The following is a 26,282-nucleotide window of genomic DNA, read 5'->3' as shown; positions in this document are numbered from 1 at the left end:
GTTCCAAATTAGGGGCCCCAGGATACACTATGTTCCTCCTTCAACCCCTCTGAGCTGGCGTAGACAGTGGCATAAAATCATTCCTTAAGACTTTCAGGATTTAATTCCTACATTTTGGAACCTCGACGTAGAGAATATAGTGGACGGGCTAGCCCGCTATAACTCTACTATAATGAAATTAAATGAAGTAGCATTTATAAAGCGCATGGTTACCCGGAGGCATCCCAGCGCGATAGGGTCGAACCGCAGTGGACTAAGGCAATCAGTGTGGAAAGAGCCAGGTCTTAAGCCTCTTACGAAAGATGGAGTGGTCTGATTCTTTACGCAAATGCAGCGGCAAGGTATTCCAGAGTTTGGTGGCATTATAAATAAAAGTCAGCCGCCGCTTCTAGACCTCCTAATTCTGGGAACAGACGCCAGATGAAGATCATTAGAGCGTAACTGTCTATGAGCTTTATAGGGTCGGACAAAAGATGAAATAATATCCGGTCCCTTACCCCCAAGCATCTTGTGAGTGGTGCACAGAGCTTTAAAATGAACCCTTTCCTGGATAGGAAGCCAATGTAAGGATCTGAGGACGGGTTTAGCTGATTGACGGCTAGGGACACCCTCAAGAGTCCGGGTGGCACAATTCTGCATAGTTTTTTTAAAAACCGCACCGGAGGCACCAAGATAAAGAGTATTACCATAGTCCAGGCGAGATAAAATAAGTGCCTGGACTACGAGCTTCCTTGCTAAAAGGGGAAGCAAAGGCAGAACTTTACGCGACAATGTTAAGATGACAAAACAGGAGGCAACAGCCTTCCCGGCTTCAGTTTTAAGGTTAAGTTCAGAGTCAAGCCAGAAACCCAAGCTCTTTATTTCCGATTTGGGAGCCGGCAAAGGGCGCATACATGCTGGCCAGATGGAGGCAACCTCGAGGGGGGAGGGATTACCGAGCAGCATGAGCTCAGTCTTGTCACCGTTCAGTTTAAGATGGGAATGGCACATTCATCTCATCACCTCCTCCAGGCAGGGGCCCAGACTGGTTGAAGGGCCGGTTTTATGATTGAATGCCACCACTAATTGGGTATCATTGGCATACGTAATTATATGCACCCCAAAAGGCAAAACAATCTCTGCAAGGGGGGCCATATAGGCATTTAAAAGAGTGGGGCCCAGGGATGACCGCTGAGGCACTCCACAATACAAAGGTCTGGGACTTGAAATGGCCCCTCACCCCCAAAAACCTGGTAGGATCTATCCTCCAGGAAGGAACACAACCAGTCGAGCGCTGTTCCTGTTACATCCAAATCCTTAAGTCGATGGATTAAGATATGGTGATTCACCATATCAAATGCCGCGCTGAGATCTAACAGTATCACGGCTAAGGATCCCCCTGCATCGAGGATTCTTCTTGAGTCCTCTACGACGGCCAATAAGGCAGTCTCAGTCTCTTGCAAGGGGCGGAATCCAGTTTGAGTTGGATGTAGGAGCTTACCCACTTCCAGGTGCTTGGAGAGAACCATGTTGACAAACTTCTCTGCGATTTTACTAACCCAAGATAAAAGCGAAATGGGACGATAGTTAGCAAAACAGTCTGGATCTAAGCCAGACTTCTTCAACAATGCTTTTACCAACGCCTTCTTCCATGAGGGAGGGACCACTCCGAAAGAGAAAGAGGAGTTAATCATATCTATGAGGGATGGACTGACCGAACCGGCTGCGGATCTGAGAATTTTAGGGGGAACAGGATCTTGAGGTGATCCACTCTTGACCAAGGCAGAAATGGTGAGGAATGTTTCTTTATTCAAGGGAGGAAATGCTTCCAGTAGGTGAGTCTCCCTCCTGTCAGTAGTTGCTTCGAAAAGGAAGTTTAAGTCAGGTTCGGTAAACAAAATTCGAATTGATTGAATTTTGTTGTGAAAGTAATCCGCAAGCTCGTTAAAGCGTTCATCAGTAGGCTCAAGGGCATCAGGGGCAGCTGTACCTTGTGTGAGTTCCTTGACAATACGGAAGGTTTCACACGATGAGTTTGCTGCACAAGAGATTTTTTCACTATAAAAGCCACCTTGGGCTTTTTTAATTTCCATCTTATAAGCTTTGACAGTGTCCCTATATAATTTTTTCCTGGAGGGGGAGAAGTCTTTCCTCCACGCTCTCTCCATCTTTTTACAGATCTGTTTTAATTTCCGTAACAGAGGGGTGTACCAGGCTGATTTATTGGGGCCTACCTTCACTTTATAGGTCTTTTTAGGGAGAACTAGCTCTATAGTGTCTCCCATCCAATGATTGAATTGGTCATTGGCCACTTCCAGATTTGGGTTAATTGAGGGTACGCTGCCATCTAAAGAGAGGGTCCATTCTTCTAGTTGCAGTTTCTGCCAACACAGGGTAGTTTTCTTTACAGGCCGAGCGGAAAGGATAGACACCTTGGGGGAACCAATCGCGGGAGATCAGGTAATGATCAGACCAGGGGAAGGGTATGGGATTCCGACAGTGCAGCTCCTGCTGATTTGAGAAGACAGGGTCAAGAAGATGTCCTTTCACGTAAGTGGCATAAGGTACTCTTTGTAAGAGTTGGAGAGCTGCAAGATCGGCAGAGAATTCTACAGCACTTTTAGATGTCAGATCATCAAAGTGAATATTCAAATCCCCTAGAATAACGAAATTAGAGGCTGTAGTAGCTAAATTGGTGATTGCTTCAGGTAAGGAGGATAAAAACTGGGCCGAAGGTCCAGGGAGACGGTATATGAGGATACCTGAGTGAGAGAGCAGAGGAGTGAAACCTACAGAAAAATGGAGGTTTTCACACTCAGTCAAAGGGCTTCCAAAAATTCGTCAAGTCAAATTGTTTTTATAAATGATGGCTACTCCACCTCCTACCCCTGTCGGCCTGTCCAACCTTTGTATTAGATAGTCCGGCGGAAGAGTATGAATGATATCAGGGCCAGAGTTGGAGTTGGTCCAAGTTTCAGTGAGAAACAACAAATCTGGGTTTTCAGTAGTTAACAAAATATTCAGTTTGGCGGAATGCTTAGGTAGGGATCTACAATTAAGTAGAAAAATCTTAAATGTTTTTACGAACAATTCCACAAGATTTGGAGGGGGGAGAGATTTCTGTATCCCGAACGGGCAATGCTGGCAGGTTAATACGGGACTGTGGGGATCAAGGGAATGAAGGCAGTTCATCTCCGGGATAATGTTAAGGAAAGATAGCTGAGCCGGACTGTAGCAGTACCTTACTGGGGCAGAGGGACCAGAGATCGTGGTCACTGGACCCGGCCGGGCGCAGACGGGCTTGCCTTAGGCGCACCCGCTGCGCGCGGTCGCTTCATCGGTCTATTTATCCCTTAAGTCGGATTTCAGTGACTAGAACGCTGACCCGAAAATGGCCGCCAAAAGCGAAGCCGACTAAGCGCTAAAATCTCCCCACGAGCATTGAACACAGCTCGATACAAGAACAAGAGGGTGAGTGCAATCAGGAATTGTGCAGGCATGTTTTAAACAACAAAATATTACACGTTTAATTAAAAAAAAATAACATTTGTTTAAAACAGCATGAGCCAACTAGCAATTGTTAAAAGGTGGCAGACGCAGTATTAATCTAGGAAGAGTCAAGAGTTCCTCCAATAGCAGCTAAGCGGTATCAGGACCCCTATACTATAAACACTGCCATTGATCTCTTTGCCTCTTTCAAGCAATGCTCTTGCTCAGCCAGGCGTACTCAGACAGCATGGTTTTCTCCCAACCTCAAGATAGAAGAGAGTCTCTGCAAAAAATTGGAACGGCGCTGGTGCCTTCCCATAATGCACTAGATAAAGCAAACTACAAAACTGCTGACTAAATAACCTAAAAATATTTTTAAAATGTCTGCAAAGCCCATATCGCACTGCAACTAGAACAGGATGGGAATGCCCTCAAAACCCTCTATCAAATTCTTGAAACTTTCACTCATCCAAAAGCATGCAACAATGAGGAAGCTCCCTCCCAAGATTTATGCGACAAAATAGCAACTCACATCACAAAGAAAATCAACTTAATCTATTATAAAATCACCTCTGATGGAAGTTTTCAACAGGTTCCCGTAGCCGACCACTCCCCCGCCCTGTATAACGTGCAGAAGCTAGAAAACGTCACAATGCTCACGCCCGGTGAAGTAGAGTCTTTACTCAACACTGTAAAATCAGGCTCCCCTCTTGATATCATCCCAGCCAAGACCACCACGCTGCTGTCCAAACAGCTCGCTATTCCAATCTGTTCAATCCTTAATCTCTTGTTGAGTGGAAGGCGGCACAAATAATACTCTTATGTAAGAACCTTAAGGCCCCTATGGACAACCTTTCCAACTATCACCCTATTTCACTGTTACCTCTCCTGAGCAAGATATTAGAAAAACGTATCAATAAACATCTGTCTGACTTTGTTGAAGCCTCCAGCTGTCTCGATCATTCTCAGTCAGGTTTTAGACACAGGTATAGTACTGAGTCAGCACTGATTGCTGTCCCCGATAACATCAGACGGTCCCTGGACAATGGACAAGCAGTACTTCTTGTACTGCTTAATCTGTCAGCGGCCTTCGACACTGTCTCACATCTAATTCTGCTCAGGAGACTCAGAGAAATAGGAATCCAAGGAACAGCTTTACAATGGATGTTGAGTTTCCTTTCACATAGAACCCAGACTATTAACCTGGGCCCATTCCGCTCCAAGACCATTGAACTGACAAAAGGAGTACCCCAGGGATCCCACTTTATTCAACATCTATGTTGCTCCCTTGGCAGGATTACTTAGGAATTTAGGTTTCATGCCTATTTCTTATGCTGATGATACTCAGCTCCTACTCTCCTTCGATAAAAATAATACAAAGCTCAGTTCACCTTCTCAGAAGGCATGAAGACCATAGCTAGCTGGATGAGGCATAATTTCCTCCAGCTCAATGCGGGAACAACCGAAATTATGTTGTTTGGTGACACATCCATGAGATGGTCCCCGAGCTGGTGGCCTACAGAGCTGGGTTCCGCATCAGTCCCCAAGACTGTTGACAAAAACCTAGGATTCTGCCTGGACCAGAAGCTAACTCTCAAGGAACATGCTTCAACCACCGTCAGCGCTTGCTTCCATGTGCTAAGCCTCCTCCGAAGGGTATTTCTCTTCCTTCCTCTGACCACTTGGAAAACCCTTATCCAGGCACTGGTGCTATGTCACCTGGATTACTGCAATGCCCTTCTGCTCTCAGCTAACCAAGCGTCACTGAACAGATTGCAAGTGGTCCAAAATACCGCAGCTCGACTGGTCTCCAATGCTCCCCCTTACCTCCTCCCTCCCCCTCTTGCAGCGATTGCATTGGCTTCCAGTGCGGAAGCGGATCCGATTCAAGATCTGTTGCATTGTGCACAAAGCTTTCAGCAAAGGTCCCAGTTATCAGGCAGAAAATTCTCTAAATATCTGCCACTCAGGGCGTTATGCTCAGGGACCAAATCCTTACTTGTGGTTCCACGCTGTAAAAAGCTTGGCTGAATGGTAAAGCCTTCTTCCACTTGGCCCCTATCTATTGGAACCAATTACTGAGCCATCTGCGGGAGTGCTCTGATCACCTGCAGTTCCGTAAGTTCCTTAAGACTGCATTGTTCTGATCTGTTCTTCTTCTCTGGCTGACAAAAGCAGTTCAGTAGCGCGGAGATACCCCTTGGGAGGTGATTCATGCGCTTTATAAACAAAAAAAAAAGCTGGCTCTGTATATACTATACCAAAGTAGTTCCTGGCTAGACTCAAGATTTTTGGAAGCTTTTTCCATGTACTCGGCCATTCTGAACCTTAGGTCTAATACATAGTTCACAATATCCTGTTTGGGTTCTTATAAAGGCTTATCACAACCCTCTTTAACCAGACAGAGTGGTCCCCTAACAGGATGGCCAAACAGAAGTTCAAAGGGGGAAAACCCTACTCCCTTCTGAGGTACCTCCCTGTAGGCAAAAAGCAAGCATGGCAAGAGTAAATCCCATCTCCTTTTGCGTTTTTCAGAGAGCCCCATGATCATGCCCTTCAATGTCTTGAACCTTTCAACAAGACCATTGGTTTGTGGGTGATAGGGTGTAGTAAACGTGTAGTGCACTCCACACTCTTTACATATGTGTTTGAGGTATGCAGACATGAAGTTTGACCCTCTGTCTGACACCACCTCTTTAGGAAACTCTACCCCGAGGAAAATACCAATGAGGGCCTTGGCTGCTGCAGGAGCTGTCCTAAGGTGAATTGCTTCAGGATACCTCGTGGCATGATCCACTACCATCAGCATAAATGTGTTTCCTGAGGCTGTGGGAGGTTCAAGTGGACCCACTATGTCCACACCTACCCTCTCAGAGGGAACCCCAACCACTGGTAGTGGAATTAAGGGGGCCTTTGGGTATTCACCTGTTTTGCCACCCGCTTGACAGGTGACACAGGAGCTTACAAACCCCTTTACTTTCTGGGACATCTGTGGCCAGTAAAATTGGCTAACTAGCCTTTTCCAAGTCTTGGTTTAACCAAGATGCCCAGCTAGGGGGATGTCATGAGCCAAAGTGAGTAAAAACTATCTTAACATTTGGGGCACTACCACTCTCCTAGTGGCACCAGGATTTGGGTCTCTGGCCTTAGTATACAGGAGTCCCTCCTCCCAATCGGCTCTGTGGGTCCCACTGACATCTCCCTTTTCCTGTGCTGCCTCGGGCCTTCAAGAGTTGGACAGGTCTGCAGTACAAGGCACAGCTGCTACCTAGACATGGAACACCCACCCCATCCACCTGCGGCAGACCGAAGACCTCCTAACTTTCAGGAGACTTCTCAAGACCTGGCTCTTCGAACAGTAGCAGCTCTCCCCTCCCCCCCAGCGCCTTTAGACCCTCACTGGTATGTAGTGTGCTTTATAAATACTATGATTGATTGATTGATAGTGGGTCCCCTTGGACCCAAGAGCTCAACCTGGTAAGTGTCAAGTTACATGGGCTCAGTTCTCTCTGGGGCTTCCCTGGGGAGAGGGGTCCTGAATCTTTTGTTGGTCAGAAGCTGGTTTCCCAGTCTTCTTACCTTTCCTCTTGGAAGGGTGGGCCACTCTTTCAGACTCCAACACTTCTTTTTTACCCTGTTTTTGGCTCTGTGCTCTAGTCTTGACACACACAATCTCAGGGAAGTCCAGAATTCCTGCGTGGGTTTTTTAACTCTCCAGGACGTTTCCAAGCAGACAGACAGCTAGAAGTTTTGGAGAGACCACTCCCTATTACCATAGCCATGGCATGGTTAGTAGTAACACTGTCAGCGTTGGTGACTGGATAAGATTTTCCAATCAGGTATTGCTCTGGGGAAACCAGTGTATCTCTCACCATGGTGACACTGGCACATGTATTCTTCAGGGCTTATATGGTAGTCCCATTTATCCAGGGGTATTGTAAATACTTCTTTAAGTTGGCAGACCACACAGCTAAAGTGGCAAACTCAACTTCAACCTAAGTGATTAGAACTGCTTCAGGGTGAACCCTGATTCGTTCTGGGCACACTGTTGATCCCATCTGGAGATTGCCTACACCAGTACCAACTGGAGGAGGACTAGGAGGCTTCTTCCTAGGGCAAGTAGCATCTCCAGTTAAGTGCCCCAACTTCTTACAGTTGAAACACCAGGCCTTCTGGGGATCAAAGTTCTTCCATTTGTACCTACCATTGGACTTGGTAAGAGGGCCCTTTAGAAGACTCTGGCTTTTTGCCTTTGGGGTCGCCCCCCCCCCTTTTTCTCCTGGGTCGGATTGGTAGTTTGTTAACCCCTTTCTTTTGGTCACCACCAGTGGCTGTTTTTGTTACCCTAGTCTTGACCCAGTGGTCTGCCTTCATTCCCAATTCTTGGGGAGAAATTAGACCTAGGTCTACCATATGTTGATGTATCTTCTCATTAGTGCAATTACTCAAAATATGTTCTTTCATAAAAAAGATTGCAAAGTCCATTGAAAGCATGCAAATTATTTCCAGTTAGCCGTGTATCTAGTGTCTTAACTGAGTAATCTACAAAGTCAATCCAGGAATGGTTTTGGATTTTGCAAGCCCCCTTGAATCTAATCATATATTCCTCAGTTGTGAGTCCAAAGCCCCCAATCAGAGTGCTCTTCATGAGGTCATAAGACCCCGCATCTGCCCATATAAGGGTCAGGAATCTGTTCCTGCAGTAACTAGTGAACAGTTCTCAAAAGAGTGTCCCCCATTGTGACTTCCTCACTTTTCTCATTTCACAAGCTCTCTCAAAAGCTGTGAACCATTCGATGATGTCATCACTTTCCTCGAATTTGGGGACAATCCCTTTGGGGATTTTGGTATCGTAAGATTGCTCTTTGCCCCTATTTAGTAGGTTGCTCCCATGGGAGCTAAGCCCATCTCTGCTCTTTCTTTCTCTGGAGCCAGGAGTCTGGTCTCTAGATTTAATCTTTTGGTCAACCTCACTAAGAGGTTGGTTTACTCATTGAGGCTGTCCTCAATGGACTCAGAAGCACCTGACCCAACTGTGTGGGATCTAGGTGCTGAGAGTTGTATTCTTGGAGTCATGAGCACACGGCCCTGTTCTCCCTAGGAAGTTGGGGGGGGGGCTTGAAGTTATCCTCATCCCCTCCTGCCCCTTCCCCATCTGAGAGGTCTTCCCTTTGCTCAGAGGGATGGCCATTAGGATACCCAGCCAACAGCTCCTGGAGCTTTTGTTTGGATGGATGGGACCCCATGGAAATGTTTATAAATTTACATAGAGACCTTAACTCCCTAAGTGGAGATAAGGAGTGAGAATGAGCTCCTTAACCAGATTCTTTATGTCATTGGTGATATTTTCACTAATAGCTGGGTCCTTGTAAAGAAACATTCTCCAAAAGGTTTCTAACCCTCTTACCCCTAACTACAGTGAGCTTTTATTTTTCTAAAATTCTAAAGGGACTTAATCAAGGCCCTAACAAGACTTTTAGTAATTTGGAAAAATTTGTCAATTAAAAAATTCAGAATTCTAAAGACAATTTAAGAGTTCTGTCGTGTGATCAGTTGTTGACAAGTCCGTCCAACAAATGCAAAGTTGTAGATCCCACCGCTGATACCCCATGGTGTTGCCCAAGTCAGTCCAAAAAATGCAAAGTTGTAGATCCCACTGCTGATCCACCAATGTAGGAAGCTGGCTCTGTACATACTATACCAAAGTAGGGTATGGTTGATGGAACTAAAAGCTCTTGGTGTCGAGGTTAGCACTGAAGGGCCCAATGGCCGGCACAAGCACTACACTGCCAGTGGCACAGAGGCGGCTGGGTGTAGGATGCGGTCGCCAGGGGCCCCAGGGTTTCTCAGTGGACACCGTCAGCTTTGTTCCATGCAACAGGGTTGGTAGAGGATTTCTGAGAGGGAGTCAGCGAGTGGGCGGCGAATGGGGTCTTTGGGAGTTGAACCCTTGTGGTCGCAAGTACTCGCAGACGAAGTCGGTCGGGCGGTCGGGCTTCTTGGACCGCTTCCGTCAGAGGGACGTCGGGGTGTCGCCTTCAGTCGCGGTTGGAGGGACCTTCCAGATAAGGGATGCAGGCTTGGGTTAGAAGCTTGTGGGGGTTCAGGGGTCACCGCAACCCAGGCTAGGATCGCTGGGGGACCACCTTAGGGTGTTGGGCCACTCTGATTCGGGCACAAGGTGCCGGGTGCTGAATGGTGGGGGACTCATGGAGTCGTCCGGAGTCAGAGTCGGATAATCTTGAGCAAGTCCAGTGCTCACGGGAGACAAAGTCTTTGGATGGCGAAGGCATGGCAGGTGTAGGAGAGTAGGATCTGCTTCTTATAGTTACCCCCACTTTTTTGCTGATGTATCACTGTTTTCGACTTAGTCTGACTGGGATCCTGCTATTCAGGGCCCCACTCTAGCTGCTTTCTCCTCCAAATTGATTGCATGTACTTTAGGTACACTCCAGATTGGATTCTGGGGTACCCTTATCAGTCCCTGGTATATGGTTTACTATGTACCCAGGGCATAGGTCCCCAGAGGCCTCCCTGGGGCTGCAGCATGTATTATGCCACCCCTGAGAAACCATTCAAACTGACACCACAGGTCTGCTATTGCAGCCTGTGTAAGGTGGTGCATGCACCCCTTACTTAGATATAGGTTCACTATATCTATTCTAAATCACTGCACATATAAACCTATCAGTCACCCCTATGGCAGGCCTTATCAATACTGAAGGCAGGGTTCTGGGTTTTATGTGAGATGGTGCACCTGCATGAGCAGAGCCCCTCTGCAACCTTCGGATCCTATTTTCCGGGGGTTGTTTATGATGCAGCCAACCATATATATTTAAGTGCATTATAACCTCGCGGTAAATGCTAACTTTAAAATGGCTACCTAAAAACATGTAGTGTTTGGTGTCAAACACCTTGGAATCATACCTCCCCGCCAGTAACTGGCGGGGGAGGTATGATTCCACCCTTCTAGAGGGACTTATGTGACACACCGGTACACCTGGTACCAGCTTTCTTGACCTGGGCATCACAAAATGGATGCTGCCAGCCACAAACACATGTCTGCCCTCCTGCTGCTGAGCCAAGCTCGAGCAGGGGAAGGCTTGACAATAGGCTTCCTGTCACAGGGAGGTGTGACCACCTCCCAGACAGGATTTAGTGTATTGGGGCTGAGTGGGTGCACTCTGAGAGTGTTTGAAGTCTGCACTGGGGGCACATTTGGTGTCCCTGTGCATAGTCCAGTTCAAACCGGTTGCAGGAGCCATTTGTTCCTGCTCTGGCATGAAACTGGGCAAAGGACATTGGTGTAGCCACCCCTCTGTCCTGACCCTCCCATAGGTGGGTCCCCAGAGTGTGTCCCACGCCTTCCTGACTACAGGACTTTAGATTTTACCTGGACTAAACTCTGCTACAGAAACCAAGTACTTTGATGATCTACACTACGCTGGATGATTGAAGAATCTCCCTTGGAGTAAAGGAGTTATTCCCCTGCATGGCAGGCACCTTTAACGCATCTGACCGGTTTGCATCTCCTGAGCTCCTGAGGACTCCGAAGATTTCTGCAACACAGGAGGTGGGTTCCCGAGCGTCCCTGAGGTTGGTCAGTTCTCTCAGCAATCCTGAGACCCGTATCCCTCGTGGGGACCGTGCAACCCAAACCCCTGTGCACTGTGTACTTTTGCAGCAGCATATGCTTTTTGGCAATCCCTGAGGCTGTGCTTTGGACTACGTGTAGTCCTGATCCCGAGCAGTATTTCCACTGAAGATTTCCGGCCAACACTCCATGGGTGTTCCGTTGGCTGGTATTTTGGGATTCAGCTCGAGGTCCCTTCGCGATCCCTGGTCCGTTGACCAATGGGTCCCTGTGAATGTAACTTTGACTTTCAGTGGGCTTTCCTGATTGCTCCAGACGTGCCCTGACTCTCCATTGCTTGGAGCGACCCCAGGACCTTGCTGGTCCTCACTGAAGCTTATTTACCCTGCCCGCATGGGTTGCAGTTGCAAAGGCTTATTGGTGTTCAATCCAGACCCTGACCCACCAGCACTTGACATCCTTCGTGGGACATCTCACCTCCGGACTTTGGTCATCGTCGACATCTCCTGGTCCCCGTGGCTGCAGAGTCAAGCATCGCATCATCTCACCTGAAGCACCCGACATAGGTGGGTATTCGTCTATCGTGCCCCTGGTCACCCTGAAGTGACCCAGACTCTGTCCCCTCTGCTTTCAGGGTCTTCTCACCTCAGATCCAGACTTGGATCCCACCGGACACTTTTCATCTTCCAAGCAGCAGCACTTTTCCGCATCACGCCATTGAAAACGACTAAGGTTTCCGACACCACTTGACCCCTATGCACCAGGCTCCTCTCGGATAGGTAACACGGGTATCTGGGTACTCTCAAGAGTGCTGGCCTCAGAACCTTCTATGTTCCAAGGGGTTTGCTTAAAGTCCTCTTCGAATTGTCCTTAATCTCTAAAACTCCAACTGCGACTTTCACATAGGATTGTACGGAGCTCGCGCCTGTGTTCACACACTGCACCCGTCCTCCGTGGGTCCCCTGTGTCACTACTTTGGGTGGTTCCTTGGGGTCCCAGCAATTCTACATGCTCTAGGCACTGTGTCTAGTTAAGTTGTGGTTGTTATACCACTTTCTTAGTATATGGTTCGGTCTCCCCCTGGAGTCCGCTGTGTATTGTGCTATTTACTGTCGTTCTAGTGATTTAATATTGTGTGCTTTGTGCTCTAATCTCATAAAGAGGTTAGTAGAGAGTGTTCAGTATTAAATATATTTATTTTATATATCTCTAGTGTGGTTCTCCTTTCATTTGGTCATTCAGGAGGTTCTGATCTGGTAAAACAAGCTGCTTTACATTCCTTCGAGACTTAGCCTGAAGGCTGCTCTCCATAGCTACCACTAGGATAGCTTTCAATAAAGGTTGTCTTTAACCTAATCATCAATAAGGGTTGTTTGGACTGGTACAAGGTGCCCACTTTAATTAGTGGACAGCATATACCAGGCCAACTTCTCACAGCAGGTCCTCCGGGTTCTTGGGGGTTGCTGGCTGCAGAACACCTGGGATTTCGCTGTAGTTGGTTGATGTCGAGACAGGCTGGTAGGGCTGGGGCCAAGTCAGTTGGTGTCCTCCTCTTCTTCTGCATGGCTCTTCGGTCCTTCTTTTTCTTGTTTCTTCTTGTCTGACGAGGCAAGGTTCAGGGTTGCCCCTAAATAATACATTTAGGGGCGTTATAGGTAGGTACAGGTTGGGACCAATAGGTCCCTTCCTTGGGGTGCGTACACCCACTATTATGCCACCCTCCAGTCGGAGGGGGCATAAGCCTCACTCTGGTTGGCTGGGTCCCCCCATCTTCAAGATGACGGGGACTGAGAGTTGTGCTTCACCTCGCCTCCTAACTTGATTTTCCCGTTGATTCTCCCGCCCAAAGTGGAGGTCAGAACCGGTGGGGCCAGTTGCTGGGAGCAAGCAAATGGCTGAGGTAGCTCACAAAGGCAGCAAACCTTTGAAGCTTCCCCTTCGTGGACCCAGCCTATCCTGGGGGAGGATGCTTGGCACCTCTGCCCAGGATGTGCGTTGTTTCAGGCCCCCCAGAACGGCAGGCTCTTGACCCAGGGGTCCAGAAACATGTCTGGTGGTAGCAGCTTGTGAGCAGCCACTCTTCCAGGACACTAGAGTTAGGTCGTTTTTCAGGGGGCGTTTCTAAGATGCCCTCTGAGTGCATTTTTCATTAAATCCCACACTGGTATCAGTGGGGGTTTAATGTGTTGAGAAGTTTGATACCAAACTTCCCAGTTTTCATTAAAGTCATTATTTTGGAGTGGAGTTCGTAATGACAACCTCTCAGACAATATACTCTTTATGGCATTACTGCACTTACAATGTCTAAGAATTGACTTAGACACTGTAGGGGTACAGATCTCTTGCGTCTCTACCCTCACCACTGGTATAGTGCACCCAGCTAGTGGGGTGGCTTACCTATGCCAGGGTAGTGTATTGTAGGCATGGCACACAAGGATGTGTGCCATGTCGGCTCTTCACTTTGTTCTGCACCAAAACACGCAGCCTGCAGTGGCAGTGTGTGTGTGTGTGTAAAGGTACAGGGCCTCTAAGGGTGGCACAATAAGGGCTGCAGCCCTTAGAGGCCTTCCCTGGTCACAGTAGCGTTGGTACCTGTGGTACCTTTCACAAGGGACTTACATGTGGCCAGAGGGTTGCCAATTGGGTTTTGCAACAGTACAGTTTGGGGAAAGAACATTGGCCAATTAATATGTCACAATATAGCGCTTATTAAAAGTTATAGCTTTTAAACATGAGCTTAGAGTCATTCCTGCTCGGCCTCACACTGGTGACAGTGAGATTAGTGAAGCAACAGGCAAGACAGTTGTCCTGTGGACCCTGTAGGTGGCACAGATTAATATAGAGCAACGTTAGTCTATTAAATCAAACACAATAGGTTTTTTTAATTGCCCGTTTTCAAATTCATGTATTTGAATGTGCTTTCATGCACAAATATGAAGGAAAAACAAGTTTTTTTAAAATTAAAATGTTTGCTCAAGATCACACAGTTTAAGTGGGAAATCTGCAATATATCCAGGTTTTATGTTCTCACTTTGTACAAATTAGCCACTAAATGGCTATCTATTTTTCTTGCTTTTTTATGTTATTGCTTTTTTTTACCTCTTTGTGCAGTTTTCAGCAGTTTTTATGTAGTGCTAATACAATCTAGAAGTATTGTAGCACTTTACATGAACCCTGGTTACATTACAAAGTCACATTCATTTCTTTTAGGCACTGCACATTTACCCAGAATAACAGGATGTTGATCCAGTGCGAGACTAAAACCTATCTTGTTCACTCCCAAAGTTGGAAGCTCTCGCTGTAATGCCACATCCTGGGTACATTGAAAGTGGCAGGTACATTTAAGCTTGGCTCGTTATTGGTTTGAAGTCCCAACACCCCTGAAGCTGAGCCAGGCTTCAGGTACAAGCACAGATCAAGCTTTCAGCCGGTCCCCCATCTCTAGTTGGGAGATTGGAAACTGAGGTTTACTTGCCAAAGATGCAGCAGGTACAGTGACGCCAAGGCCTGTGGACAGTCTTCTGCACGCTAATTATGGTCTGTGTGGGGGTTCTGAGAGTGTTTAATAATTTTTGCTTATGTAAGATGAACGCAGTAATATTCTGTAGGATGGGGCATGCATTAAACTATTCAGCTAGTAGCCGTGCATGTCTCATTGGATGAGCATCCACCAGGGCGAGGGAATCATAAATGTCCTCCAAGAATTAATGTGGAATTACAATGCCTAATAGTGTAAGGGCCTGATTCATAAAGGTAAACGTATACTTTTGTGTAGGTTTACTATTTCTTTGTATTCACAAACTACGAGTTTATTTTTACTAAAGGTAATTTTACGACTCCGGGATGCTGCAGTCGGGGTGGAGAGCTCCGCACTTAAAAAGATGGAACAGGCCTAACTTTTTATGTGCAGAGTATCTACCACCAGTGCGGTGCTCCACAGTCCTAAAATTACTATTCATAAAATTAAACTTGTAGTTTATGAACACCAAAAAATAGTAAACCTACACAAAAGTTTTAGTTTACCTTATGAATGGGGCGCTAAGTGTATCTGTCTGTTTTTTGCCAGATGCTGAGGTTATGTCAAGTAAGATACTGTGTTGGGCTGAATTTGTTCTCACCAGTATAGCACAGTTACAAACATGAGCATTTCATATTCTGTTATTGTGCATTTCACATTCTCGGGTTATAATCGACGGCACTGAAATATGCATTTTTATGGCTGTGGTGTTTGCCGCAAAATTATGGATTTGTCACATAATCTATCATCTGCTGCATAATCTATAGTTTTTTTAAAAAAATTACCTAGCTCAAAGGGATAGAAAGTTACTAAAAAATGCTACAATAGATGTTGTTAACAACCACAAGAGGGGTTGGGCTCAATAACACACCCAAACAGGGCCCCATCAATATTTTTATACAAAGAAATGTAACAGTGTATATCTCAAATTACTGTTATTTCAACAAAGACCACTACGTCAACTAAAGTGGTATGGTGTTTTTATTACACCTTCTTAGTTCAATTATTTTTCAGTTTACACATATAACATTTATGACATATCATGACCAAGAGAAACAACAAACAGTTAATACATTAGATTTAACACCAATAACAATAATAGAGTTGAAAGTAAACGATTACTCAAAAGACACATAAAATTGTGAAAAGCTGGGGGTCGCGTAACTAGTTAGTATGGAGGAGTCTCGTTTGTTATCAGAATTAACCAGACAAATCGCTCCACCAACTAAGAACGGCCATGCACCACCACCCACAGTATCGAGAAAGAGCTATCAATCTGTCAATCCGTTCCAATCTGTCAAAAGATGTTGTAGCACAGCTGAAGACCCTTTGCAAAGGTTGACTGTTCACCTTTCGGTTGTTTATTGGTCTACTTGCATGTTAAACTTGTATTCATGAGGTGCAACCTAGGCCCAGACAGTAGTAACAAGTATAAAAAAGTAATGAAGTATACTATCAGAAAATGTCACTGCATTACACCACTTAATTTGCCTTTGCTTGCTGCATAATGTAGTCAACTTTGCTGCATAATTTGGTCCTCTCCTACCACATAACTTCAGTGGCCCTGGTGATACTCTTTGTCTAACCACATCTACTTGCACTAGGACTGATCATAATTAATTTATTTCAATAAAGGGCTACCATGTTAATGTTAATGTTAATGTTATTTGGCATTTGTTAAGCGCTCGTACGCCCGGAGGCTTCATGGCGCTGTAGTAAGGAACAGGCGTGGCCATCGGTGGGTGAGGATAAAGCAGCTTAGTGATGCGCCTGGGTAAAGAGCCAGGTCTTCAGAGCGTGTCTGAAGCTGAGGATGTTATCACTAAGTTTCAGGTGAAGAGGGAAAGAGTTCCAGAGGACAGCGGCAAGATGGTCAAAGCAGCTGCCTCCGAGACGCTTTTTCTTGTAAGGAGGGATAGTCAAAAGGGCTTTATGAGCAGACCGGAGATTACGGGGAGGACTATATTTTTTAAATAGGTCTCTAATGAAAAAGGGCCCGATGTCGTGTAGAGATTTGAAAAGGATACAACCAGCTTTGAAGGCCACACGTTGCTCGACCGGGAGCCAATGCAGTTGTTTCAAGCCAGGTCTGACTGATTGCCTTCTAGGAATGTTCAAGAGGAGTCTGGCTGCCTGGTTTTGAACCAGCTGGAGGCGTTTAAGCTCTCCAGTTTGGAGCCCAAGGTATAGACTGTTGGAAAAGTCCAATCTGGACAAAACCAGGGAGATAATGATCTGAGTGAGGGCAGCTTGGGAAAAGAAGCGGGCGATTTTTTTTATTTTCTTCAGCTGAAAAAAACTGGAGGAAACAACAGCTCCAACTTGTTTTTTCAGAGAGAGGTCCTCACTGATGAAAATGCCGAGGCTCTTGACCGAGGATGATTTGGATGGGGGGGCGCCCATGCATGTGGGCCAGAAGCTAGGGTTCCAGCTGAGGGCGCTCTGTCCCGGCAAGACCAATTCGGTCTTGCCTGGATTAAGTTTAAGATGATTGCAGCTCATCCAACTCAAAATGTGGGACATGGTGTTTTGGAATTCTACCACAGAGTCCTTGGTGTTCAAAGGAAAGATGAGCTGCAAATCATCGGCGTAATTGAAAATGGTGACCTTAGCGTGCCTGAGGGAGTACAAAAGAGGGCGTAAATACAAATTAAAAAGCAGGGGAGACAGCGAAGAGCCCTGAGGTACTCCGCAGATGGTGGAAATGGTGGGAGCCGTAAAGGAGCCTAGTCTGACCGATTGAGTTCGGTGAGTAATAAATGAACGGATCCAGCTCAGTGCAGGGCCCCTGAGGCCTGCCTGTTCGACACGGTCGACCAAGATGGTATAGTCGACCGTGTCGAAAGCATGGCTATGTAATGTGGGATGATATACACACAGTGGCATTAATGCTAATTTATTTAGACTTACCTTAGAACTAAATAACCATAGGCAAGAACCTTCGGCTCACCCTTGACTGCAAACCCAACATCACAGCCAAAGTCAACGTAATCAGTGCCTTATGCTTGCACACACTGAAGATGCTGAGGAAGATTTTCAAACGGGTCCCAGTAAACATGCGGAAAATCATCACCCACACTTTTTCCACCAGCAACCTAGACTACAATAACACTCTCTACGCTGAAATAAACAAGCAACCCACTCATGTGGAAAACCAGATCCTGCAGTTGAGGCTTCTCCTACATCGCTCCTAAACCATGAAATGTTGTGCCGTTACATATCAAAGCCTCTTCCTCATTTCTTTCATTTCACAAGAAGCTGAAGACCTGGATTTTTGAGTAACCACATTAGGAACCAGGCTTGGCGAATAACAAGCAATGTTTTTTATGGGTACTGATAAATGTAACACACCTACGCCAACATGCACTGACTACAATGCATAATACTGAGACTGTAAGAAATATGTATTTTTCACTTGTTCTATTATTGTAAGCAGATGTTAAGTATAAGCTGTACTGATTGCATGAAAATGCTAATAAATAAAAAAATTATAAAAAAGGAACCAGGTTTGGCTAACCTCACATTAGGCTCCAGGATGCCCTCTAGGTGACAGTGTGCTTTAAAAAGCAACATAACATAAAATGACCTGACCAGAGAGAAGTAAATGCACTTTACAGAGCATTCAGTTCAGACTGGTACAAAACCCAGCCATGCTGGAGTATTCTGTGAGTCTGGATGATTGCTTTAGTTTCTCATGTTGTGTGTCTGTTTGCCTCCGCGTCCACATCCATACTATGCATGGGCTGAGGTAAAATGTTTCCCTTGTTTGCGTGGGGTCACGCCCCATGCAAATGAGGGATCATCCTCTGAATATAGCTCTGGTTTTACATGTGTGCCAGCGCTTCAGTATTACAGAAGGGGCAGCACAAGTATCTACAGCCCCTGCTGTAACCGAAGCACAGTAATGTGGCCCCAGAAGGTTACCTGTTTTGACTGGAAAGAATGGTTTTACACTTCTAAGGCATGAAAACTGCTTTCTTTTTTTTTCCAAATGTGTTGATGTTTTTTAAACTTTTTTTATCAATGAAAGTAGACCGCAAAAGAATGACATAAAAATAAACAGTTACAAAGTTCACAGTATGCATTACAGGTGTTTGGGCAAACTGCAAGTAAGTAGCCATTCTTCCTAGTGTGAAATGTCAAGGCTTAGGTGTGGTAAAAGGGACCTCCTTAACCCTGAACTACTATTAAAATCTGCAAGGAATCCAGGTGCTTCTGTTCAAGCCTGGCCTGCTGGAAATTATAAGGATTGGGGCAGTTGAGTAATATGCATTAGCCCCTACTCTTAAATAACTCTCTAGATGCACTGTATGACTGCTTGGAAGAAGATATGATGTTATCTTTGGCTTGTAGGCTACCTCCAGAATTGACAAAAATTGGGCCCACATTGTCCCACCCGAACTTACCCTTGGCCCATCCAGACGAAAATCCTGATTGTTGCTGTCAGCCACTCCTGGTTTTATAGCCCAGGAGCTATTTGTATTATGGGGCATGTCGTTTTATTTCATTAGAAGTGTGCGCTGAGCACCCCTTGCAACAAGCTGACGTCAAAAGAACTACTCTTACTTGCTGAGGGCGTGAGGCCCCTACTGCCTGTTATTTGGCACATTTGCTAAATGGTGTCACCTGTGTCCAAACTGCGTTCATACCCACCATTCAATCCATTGTTTATGAAACTGCCAACCTTGATATCCGTCCCACCAATGAAAAGAGTCTATTATAAGCAGTATCGGTGGAGGGTGGTTATTTCGTGACGAAGTCGTGGTGCGTCACTGGATGATCTTAGCACACGTCGTTCGCTCACGCGCAGACAGGTCGCACTGAAACAATCGAAACCGTCAGGGGTCACTAGAACTCCTGCGAAGATTCGCTTTCCTCGGGTAACGAAGAGTTGGAGGCGGGCTCTCCCAGAGACGTGCAAACTGTATAAATTCGGTGACAGAAAACGGAACCGCCTGCCCTCTTTACAAACGGAATTATGGACTATGTTCTGAAGTGAACCACAGGTTCTTTCTGTTTCGAACCGGATCATTTGTGTTCCTCGCACACACTGATGCATCCGTTGCTTGTGAACTGGTTCGTAGCGTCATCTGGTGGAGAAATCACTGCATTTAACTGTAACCACGACGTTTAATAAACCCAATGATGCTGTTAGTTAAATCGGCAGACACAATAATTCCTCTGAAATCTCGTTCTATCGGAGTACTGATTTCGAGCGTTGTTTCAGTACATCCTTCAACAGATTAAGAAAGCATCATGTTGAAAAAATCTCCTTGATAAATAGGTAAAACTGGAAAGTGCGTTCTACTTCATTTTATTCCGCTTTCCAACAGACACCATAACAATGCCCTCTCAGTCCAACATTTATGTGTACAGACTGTAAGAACGGCAAACATGAATACAGGATCAGTGTACAGCAACAGCGACGTGAAAGGGATTCCACACATCTTCCCTTATACAAACATCAACAATAAATAATCTTTCCTGAACCTAGGAACTTACAGATAGGTAACCAGATAATAGAAGTACCCAAAACAGAAAAAAGATTTTCATACACAAGTATAGTCAAATATCAAACAGGGGCCTCGGGTACCAAGAACCGACCTATGTATTAATTGGTCGTATTAATTGGTCGGTTCACAAATGGGTTACAACCAAATATTGTTTTACGACTGGATTTCGGTCGCAAACCATTAATACATACCTTTATGAATTGGTCTTTGGAAGGGACACCCTTAAAGCACCCCTTGTAAATTGCAGTTCCTTAATACTTCCTAAACTCATTTAACAATTCGGAAAAAAAAATCTGAATCATTAAATGGGTTTAGTACATTAAAAAGTGTTTTTAGCGGTTGTAAATGCTTAGATTTACAGAATTGCTGGGTTCGCGGCTGTTAAAACACATTACATGAGACCATGGTCTTTAAAATACTATGATTTTTCTCTCTCTTCTTTATTCCACTCTAAACCTCCACTTTTTGCCAATGATTAACTACATACATGCCAGTAGAACCTATTCAGACGGGAAACTCATGATTTGCGTATAAAAATGGCTTTATTTTGCCTCTGCTTCAGTCGAAAGTCAATGGAGGAAATATATTCTGATTGTGTTTTCAAATCTACCACTTCTCTCTTCTAAAATGTTGGCATGTATATCACTATCTTTAATGGTTTTGTTGATCCTATCCACCATCTCATTAAACTAAGGATGATCGAGAGCTGTGTTCTAATATTTTACGTCATACAAATAGAGGAAACTTTCAAACTCTTTGGAACAAAACTGCAGTCCATTGTCTATCAGCAAAGTGTTGGGAACTCCCTCTCTTCTGAATAATCCTTCTAGAAAATGAATGACCGCCCCTGAGGAAATGCCACTCATACGAGCCACTTCTGGCCACTTAGAAAATAGATATATTACAACAATCAAATACAGTTTACCATTCTGCCCTTTCAAAGTACCCACTGTGTCAATGCTCTATTCTTACCATGGACCACTGGGTAATGCTCAACAGACCACTGGAACAATGCAATTCTCTGTTATCTTGTCAATATCTAAGCTTTCGTGTTGTTATGTAATCAGTGTTTTCACAGTAATCTATTCACCCGTGAGAGTATTCAGGCGCTTTGTAGCTAGTTGTGTGAGGCCATTGGAAAACTGGGGAATAAAAATCATGACCCCGAAATTTATCATTTGAACTGTGTTTATGGATGTTTGTAAGTGAGTCTACTTGTAAACGTAGGTGAAATCCCACAAACCTAAACGTTTCGCCGGTATTCACATAGTCTTTGCAACACCCTTGCACAAATTTACTTTTGTCAAAGGAAGGTAAATGTGTTTATAGGATGCCAGTGGGAAGGGAACACTGCCACATTTAATGGAGTTGTAGACATAGGTGCTCCTACGCAAAGAAAAAGGTTTTCTATGTGGAGAAGAGTAAAAATTTTGCAAATGCACATTAGGGTTGCACTTGTGCATGCAGATTATTTTCATAAATAGATGCTGCACACATCATTTTTAAGCAATGAGGTACTTACTGAAATCCACGATCATCATAGAATTTGCTTGGGTATCTTTGGGAATGTCATGAAAGTCAGACATTTTCTCCAATCCTGAGAGTAATCCTGCAAGTGCAAATATCTGATTTTAAATGGCCTTTCTTTGTGAAAGATGCCATCTTTGATAATGGTGTAAACGAATGAAGGCAATTTCATTATATGTCTGTGCAGCACTGGAAAGTCAATTAAATCACCTGTGGTACCAAAGTCTTCTTTCATCAATTTTGTTCACCTATTTTTAGATCCGACATTTACAAGCCATTTTGTTCTGAAATAATACACAGAGCTTTGGGTCAGCCCACTTCAACCATACCTTTAAGATGGTGAACATCCCATATTGAATCAGTCCAGACATCCATTTCTCTCTCACAGTCATGCTATTGGTTATAAGGCATATTAATCCACCTCTGTTCCAGTGTTTCAATTGCAGTACTTGAGGAATATTTCAGGACCATCAGCAGCAGCTGGCAGTGACTATTTGGTCAATGAAGAGGCCATCTCGATTAGAAGACTTCCTTCAATAAAAGCAAAACATTTCTGAGTAAAATGGGGTTATTGAAGTTTGTTCTGAATAAATATGTAATGCTCTATAATATTTGTCTGTTGTTATTTTTCACCAAAATACTTTTGGTATGCAAAAGAATACTAAAACTACAAAACACATAACTTCATTGAAAAAGAACACAAGTGGTTATACATTGAATTTGTTATAGGTATCCTGGTCATACTTCAAGCATTTCTTACTTATGTTGTTTTTTATGTTCCAGTGCCCTTGAAGGGGAACAACCATTACAACGCAACTTTTACAACGCACTGCCATTACAACGAAACTGTTACAACGCAAATGCTGTGACAACGCATGCCATTACAACGCAAGTCTTTACATCGACTTGCACTAGATGGCGTGCTAACATTAAAAATAGTGTAGTTTACTATCCAAACACCTTCCCTACTGCAACGTGGACTGGAGTTAGAATAGAAAATTACCCTTTTTTAATGTTAGCACGCCATCTACTGCAAGTCGATGTAAAGACTTGCGTTGTAAAGACTTGCGTTGTCACAGCATTTGCGTTGTAAAAAATTAGTTGTAACAGCATGCGTTGTAAAAGCATGCGTTGTAACATCATACATCCGCCCTTGAATGTGTTCTTGTCTTCCTGACTTTTTTGAGGATGCAGTCTTAAGTCCCTCTCAAGGACAACAAAGCCAAGGCCCAAACATGAGTGCACCATGATCTTTTACTTTCTTTCAAGAGTGATGGTCTATCTCTGCAACCTTTGCAATCTTTGCAAACAATGTCCCCTATCTTTGTTCTTGGAGAACATGGTTGATAGTATGATTGTACAAGAAACATAAATTGACAGAATCAAGTTTCTCATCTGCCAGTCACACAACATTGATGAGAAAATGTTACCGAAAATTATCTGAGAGCATACTGAATTTCAAATTAAAGAAAAGAATATCCCGAACCTACAGGTGGGTGAGCCAAAAGAAATTTGAGCCAAAGATCTGCCTCTGCCCCTTTTTGGAACACAGATGCGTCAGGGCTCTGCCCTCACTATAAATGGTGCTGGCAGATAGAATAGATACAAACAACAAAATGGTCTTAGCGGCAAGGATAAAAACAAATATACAATATAAATTAACCTATGGTAATCAACACAAATTGATTAATGAGAGAGAGAGAAAATAAACTAACACATAAGATCTGCGGAATAAATTACATTTTTCATTTGTCAATCAATAATGTATACATTCATTACTATTACGGTTGCTCCAAATAGTTTATGAAGGGTGCTCATAGAAGTGCTCATGTGTAAAGTGAGACAAAACAGGAAAATGTAATAAATATAAAAAATACAAAACACAGTAAACACTGCAGCATTAGCAGACCACTGATGCTGGTCAGTCAGTGCATAGTGAAGCTGGGGAAACCAGATGGGGAATCTCTAAGGTGTCACCTGGGTGCATGCCATATCACCCAGGACATGAGCATCATGTCAGGGATGAGAAGGCATGTTGTTTGATACCAAACATGCCTTATTTTAGTGGTATCATAATGTAGCTTCCATCCTCGAGAGTGCAGGTTGGCAGCCTCTGTTATCCTATGGACCGCTAACATATATAGTAGTTTACAATTGGGGGAACTACTATAGAGACATATAGGCTTGCACTTATTTGTCCACATCCTTAATATAATGCACCTTGCCTCCTGGGCTGAGGGTGCTATACATACATTAAAAGGCACTGCCTTTAACTAGGCCAGACATGGTGAGGTCACAGTCGTGTTCGAGCAGTTTGCACTGCTCCTGCTATCTGCAATGCGGTACAAAAGGGGGTGGTGATGGACTGGGCATCAGAACCAATCAAACACTCACACCCAGTCAACAGATCTGGGTTTGATCCATCACCGTTCTTTAGCCCACTCTGCCACCACAGTTCAGACATGGCCATATGCAAATCAGTCTGACCCTGTGCCTCATGGGAACAGTCCAGCCCGAACTGCCAAGCCATGCCGTCCCTGGACCGGAAACAAGCTTCCTAGGACCGGTTTCTGGCATTTCAGCCGTCTTCAGCCAGGCTTGCTTGAATCCAGTGGCAAAGTGAGCAAGGGACTCACGTCTGAGCATACCCTGCCAACGTATGGCGAACAAAGCGGTACAAAAGGGGGTGGTGATGGACTGAGCATCAGAACCAATCAAACACTCACACCCAGTCAACAGATCTGGGTTTGATCCATCACCGTTCTTTAGCCCACTCTGCCACCCCAGTTCAGACATGGCCATATGCAAATCAGTCTGACCCTGTGCCTCATGGGAACAGTCCAGCCCGAACTGCCAAGCCATGCCTTCCCTGGACCGGAAACAAGCTTCCTAGGACCGGTTTCTGGCATTTCAGCCGTCTTCAGCCAGGCTTGCTTGAATCCAGTGGCAAAGTGAGCAAGGGACTCACGTCTGAGCATACCCTGCCAACTTATGGCGAACAAAGCGGTACAAAAGGGGGTGATGATGGACTGAGCATCAGAACCAATCAAACACTCACACCCAGTCAACAGATCTGGGTTTGATCCATCACCGTTCTTTAGCCCACTCTGCCACCCCAGTTCATATGCAAATCAGTCTGACCCTGTGCCTCATGAAAACAGTCCAACCCGAACTGCCAAGCCATGCCTTCCCTGGACCGGAAACAAGCTTCCTAGGACCGGTTTCTGGCATTTCAGCCGTCTTCAGCGAGGCTTGCTTGAATCCAGTGGCAAAGTGAGCAAGGGACTCACGTCTGAGCATACCCTGCCAACTTATGGCGAACAAAGCGGTACAAAAGGGGGTGGTGATGGACTGAGCATCAGAACCAATCAAACACTCACACCCAGTCAACAGATCTGGGTTTGATCCATCACCTTTCTTTAGCCCACTCTGCCACCCCAGTTCAGACATGGCCATATGCAAATCAGTCTGACCCTGTGCCTCATGGGAACAGTCCAGCCCGAACTGCCAAGCCATGCCTTCCCTGGACCGGAAACAAGCTTCCTAGGACCGGTTTCTGGCATTTCAGCCGTCTTCAGCCAGGCTTGCTTGAATCCAGTGGCAAAGTGAGCAAGGGACTCACGTCTGAGCATACCCTGCCAACTTATGGCGAACAAAGCGGTACAAAAGGGGGTGGTGATGGACTGAGCATCAGAACCAATCAAACACTCACACCCAGTCAACAGATCTGGGTTTGATCTATCACCATTCTTTAGCCCACTCTGCCACCCCAGTTCAGACATGGCCATATGCAAATCAGTCTGACCCTGTGCCTCATGGGAACAGTCCAGCCCGAACTGCCAAGCCATGCCTTCCCTGGACCGGAAACAAGCTTCCTAGGACCGGTTTCTGGCATTTCAGCCGTCTTCAACCGGTCCTAGGATGCTTGTTTCCAGTCCAGGGAGGACCTGGCTTGGCAGTTCGGGCTGGACTGTTCCCATGAGGCACAGGGTCAAGACTGATTTGCATATGGCTGGGTTCAAACTGGAACAGCATGGTGAGCAAAAAAACGATGGATTTAGGCCCAGATCTCTGTACTGGGGTGAATGTATGACATTGTTCTGCATTCTGTCCATCAATTGTTGTTTTTGCATTTGTCGCCCCGAGTGGGAAGGGTTATGCCCAGACGTGGGTCCCTTGCTCTCCATGCCACTGGAATCAAGCTATCCTGGCTGGAGAGGGGTGAAACACCGAAACCGGTCCTAGGATGCTTGTTTCCAGTCCAGGGAGGACCTGGCTTGGCAGTTTGGGCTGGACTGTTCCCATGAGGCACAGGGTCAAGACTGATTTGCATATGGCTGGGTTCAAACTGGAACGGCATGGTGAGCAAAAAAACAATGGATTTAGGCCCAGATCTCTGTACTTGGGTGAATGTATGACATTGTTCTGCATTCTGTCCATCAATTGTTGTTTTTGCATTTGTCGCCCCGAGTGGGAAGGGTATGCCCAGACGTGGGTCCCTTGCTCTCCATGCCACTGGAAACAAGCTATCCTGGCTGAAGAGGGGTGAAACCCCGAAACCGGTCCTAGGATGCTTGTTTCCAGTCCAGGGAGGACCTGGCTTGGCAGTTCGGGCTGGACTGTTCCCATGAGGCACAGGGTCAAGACTGATTTGCATATGGCT

General features: G+C 45.4%; 1 long non-coding RNA gene across 2 annotated transcripts in view; it reads right to left on the bottom strand.

Annotated features, from left to right (window-relative positions):
* LOC146812417 (uncharacterized) overlaps positions 1-22,145 on the bottom strand; it is a 154,903-nt gene extending 132,758 nt beyond the window's left edge. For both annotated transcript variants that reach the window (XR_014966856.1, XR_014966857.1), the window contains exons 1-2: positions 21,949-22,145; positions 21,615-21,701 (exon numbers count right to left, since the gene is read on the bottom strand). This is a non-coding gene — a long non-coding RNA (uncharacterized LOC146812417). The remainder of the gene's footprint in view (positions 1-21,614; positions 21,702-21,948) is intronic.
* Between the last annotated feature and the right edge of the window lie 4,137 nt (positions 22,146-26,282).

Source organism: Triturus cristatus, chromosome 7 (assembly GCF_964204655.1).
Source record: "Triturus cristatus chromosome 7, aTriCri1.1, whole genome shotgun sequence".
NCBI lineage: Eukaryota > Metazoa > Chordata > Amphibia > Caudata > Salamandridae > Triturus > Triturus cristatus.
Note: the sequence above shows the minus strand (reverse complement) of the source record. Positions and strands in the feature narration are given on the sequence as shown.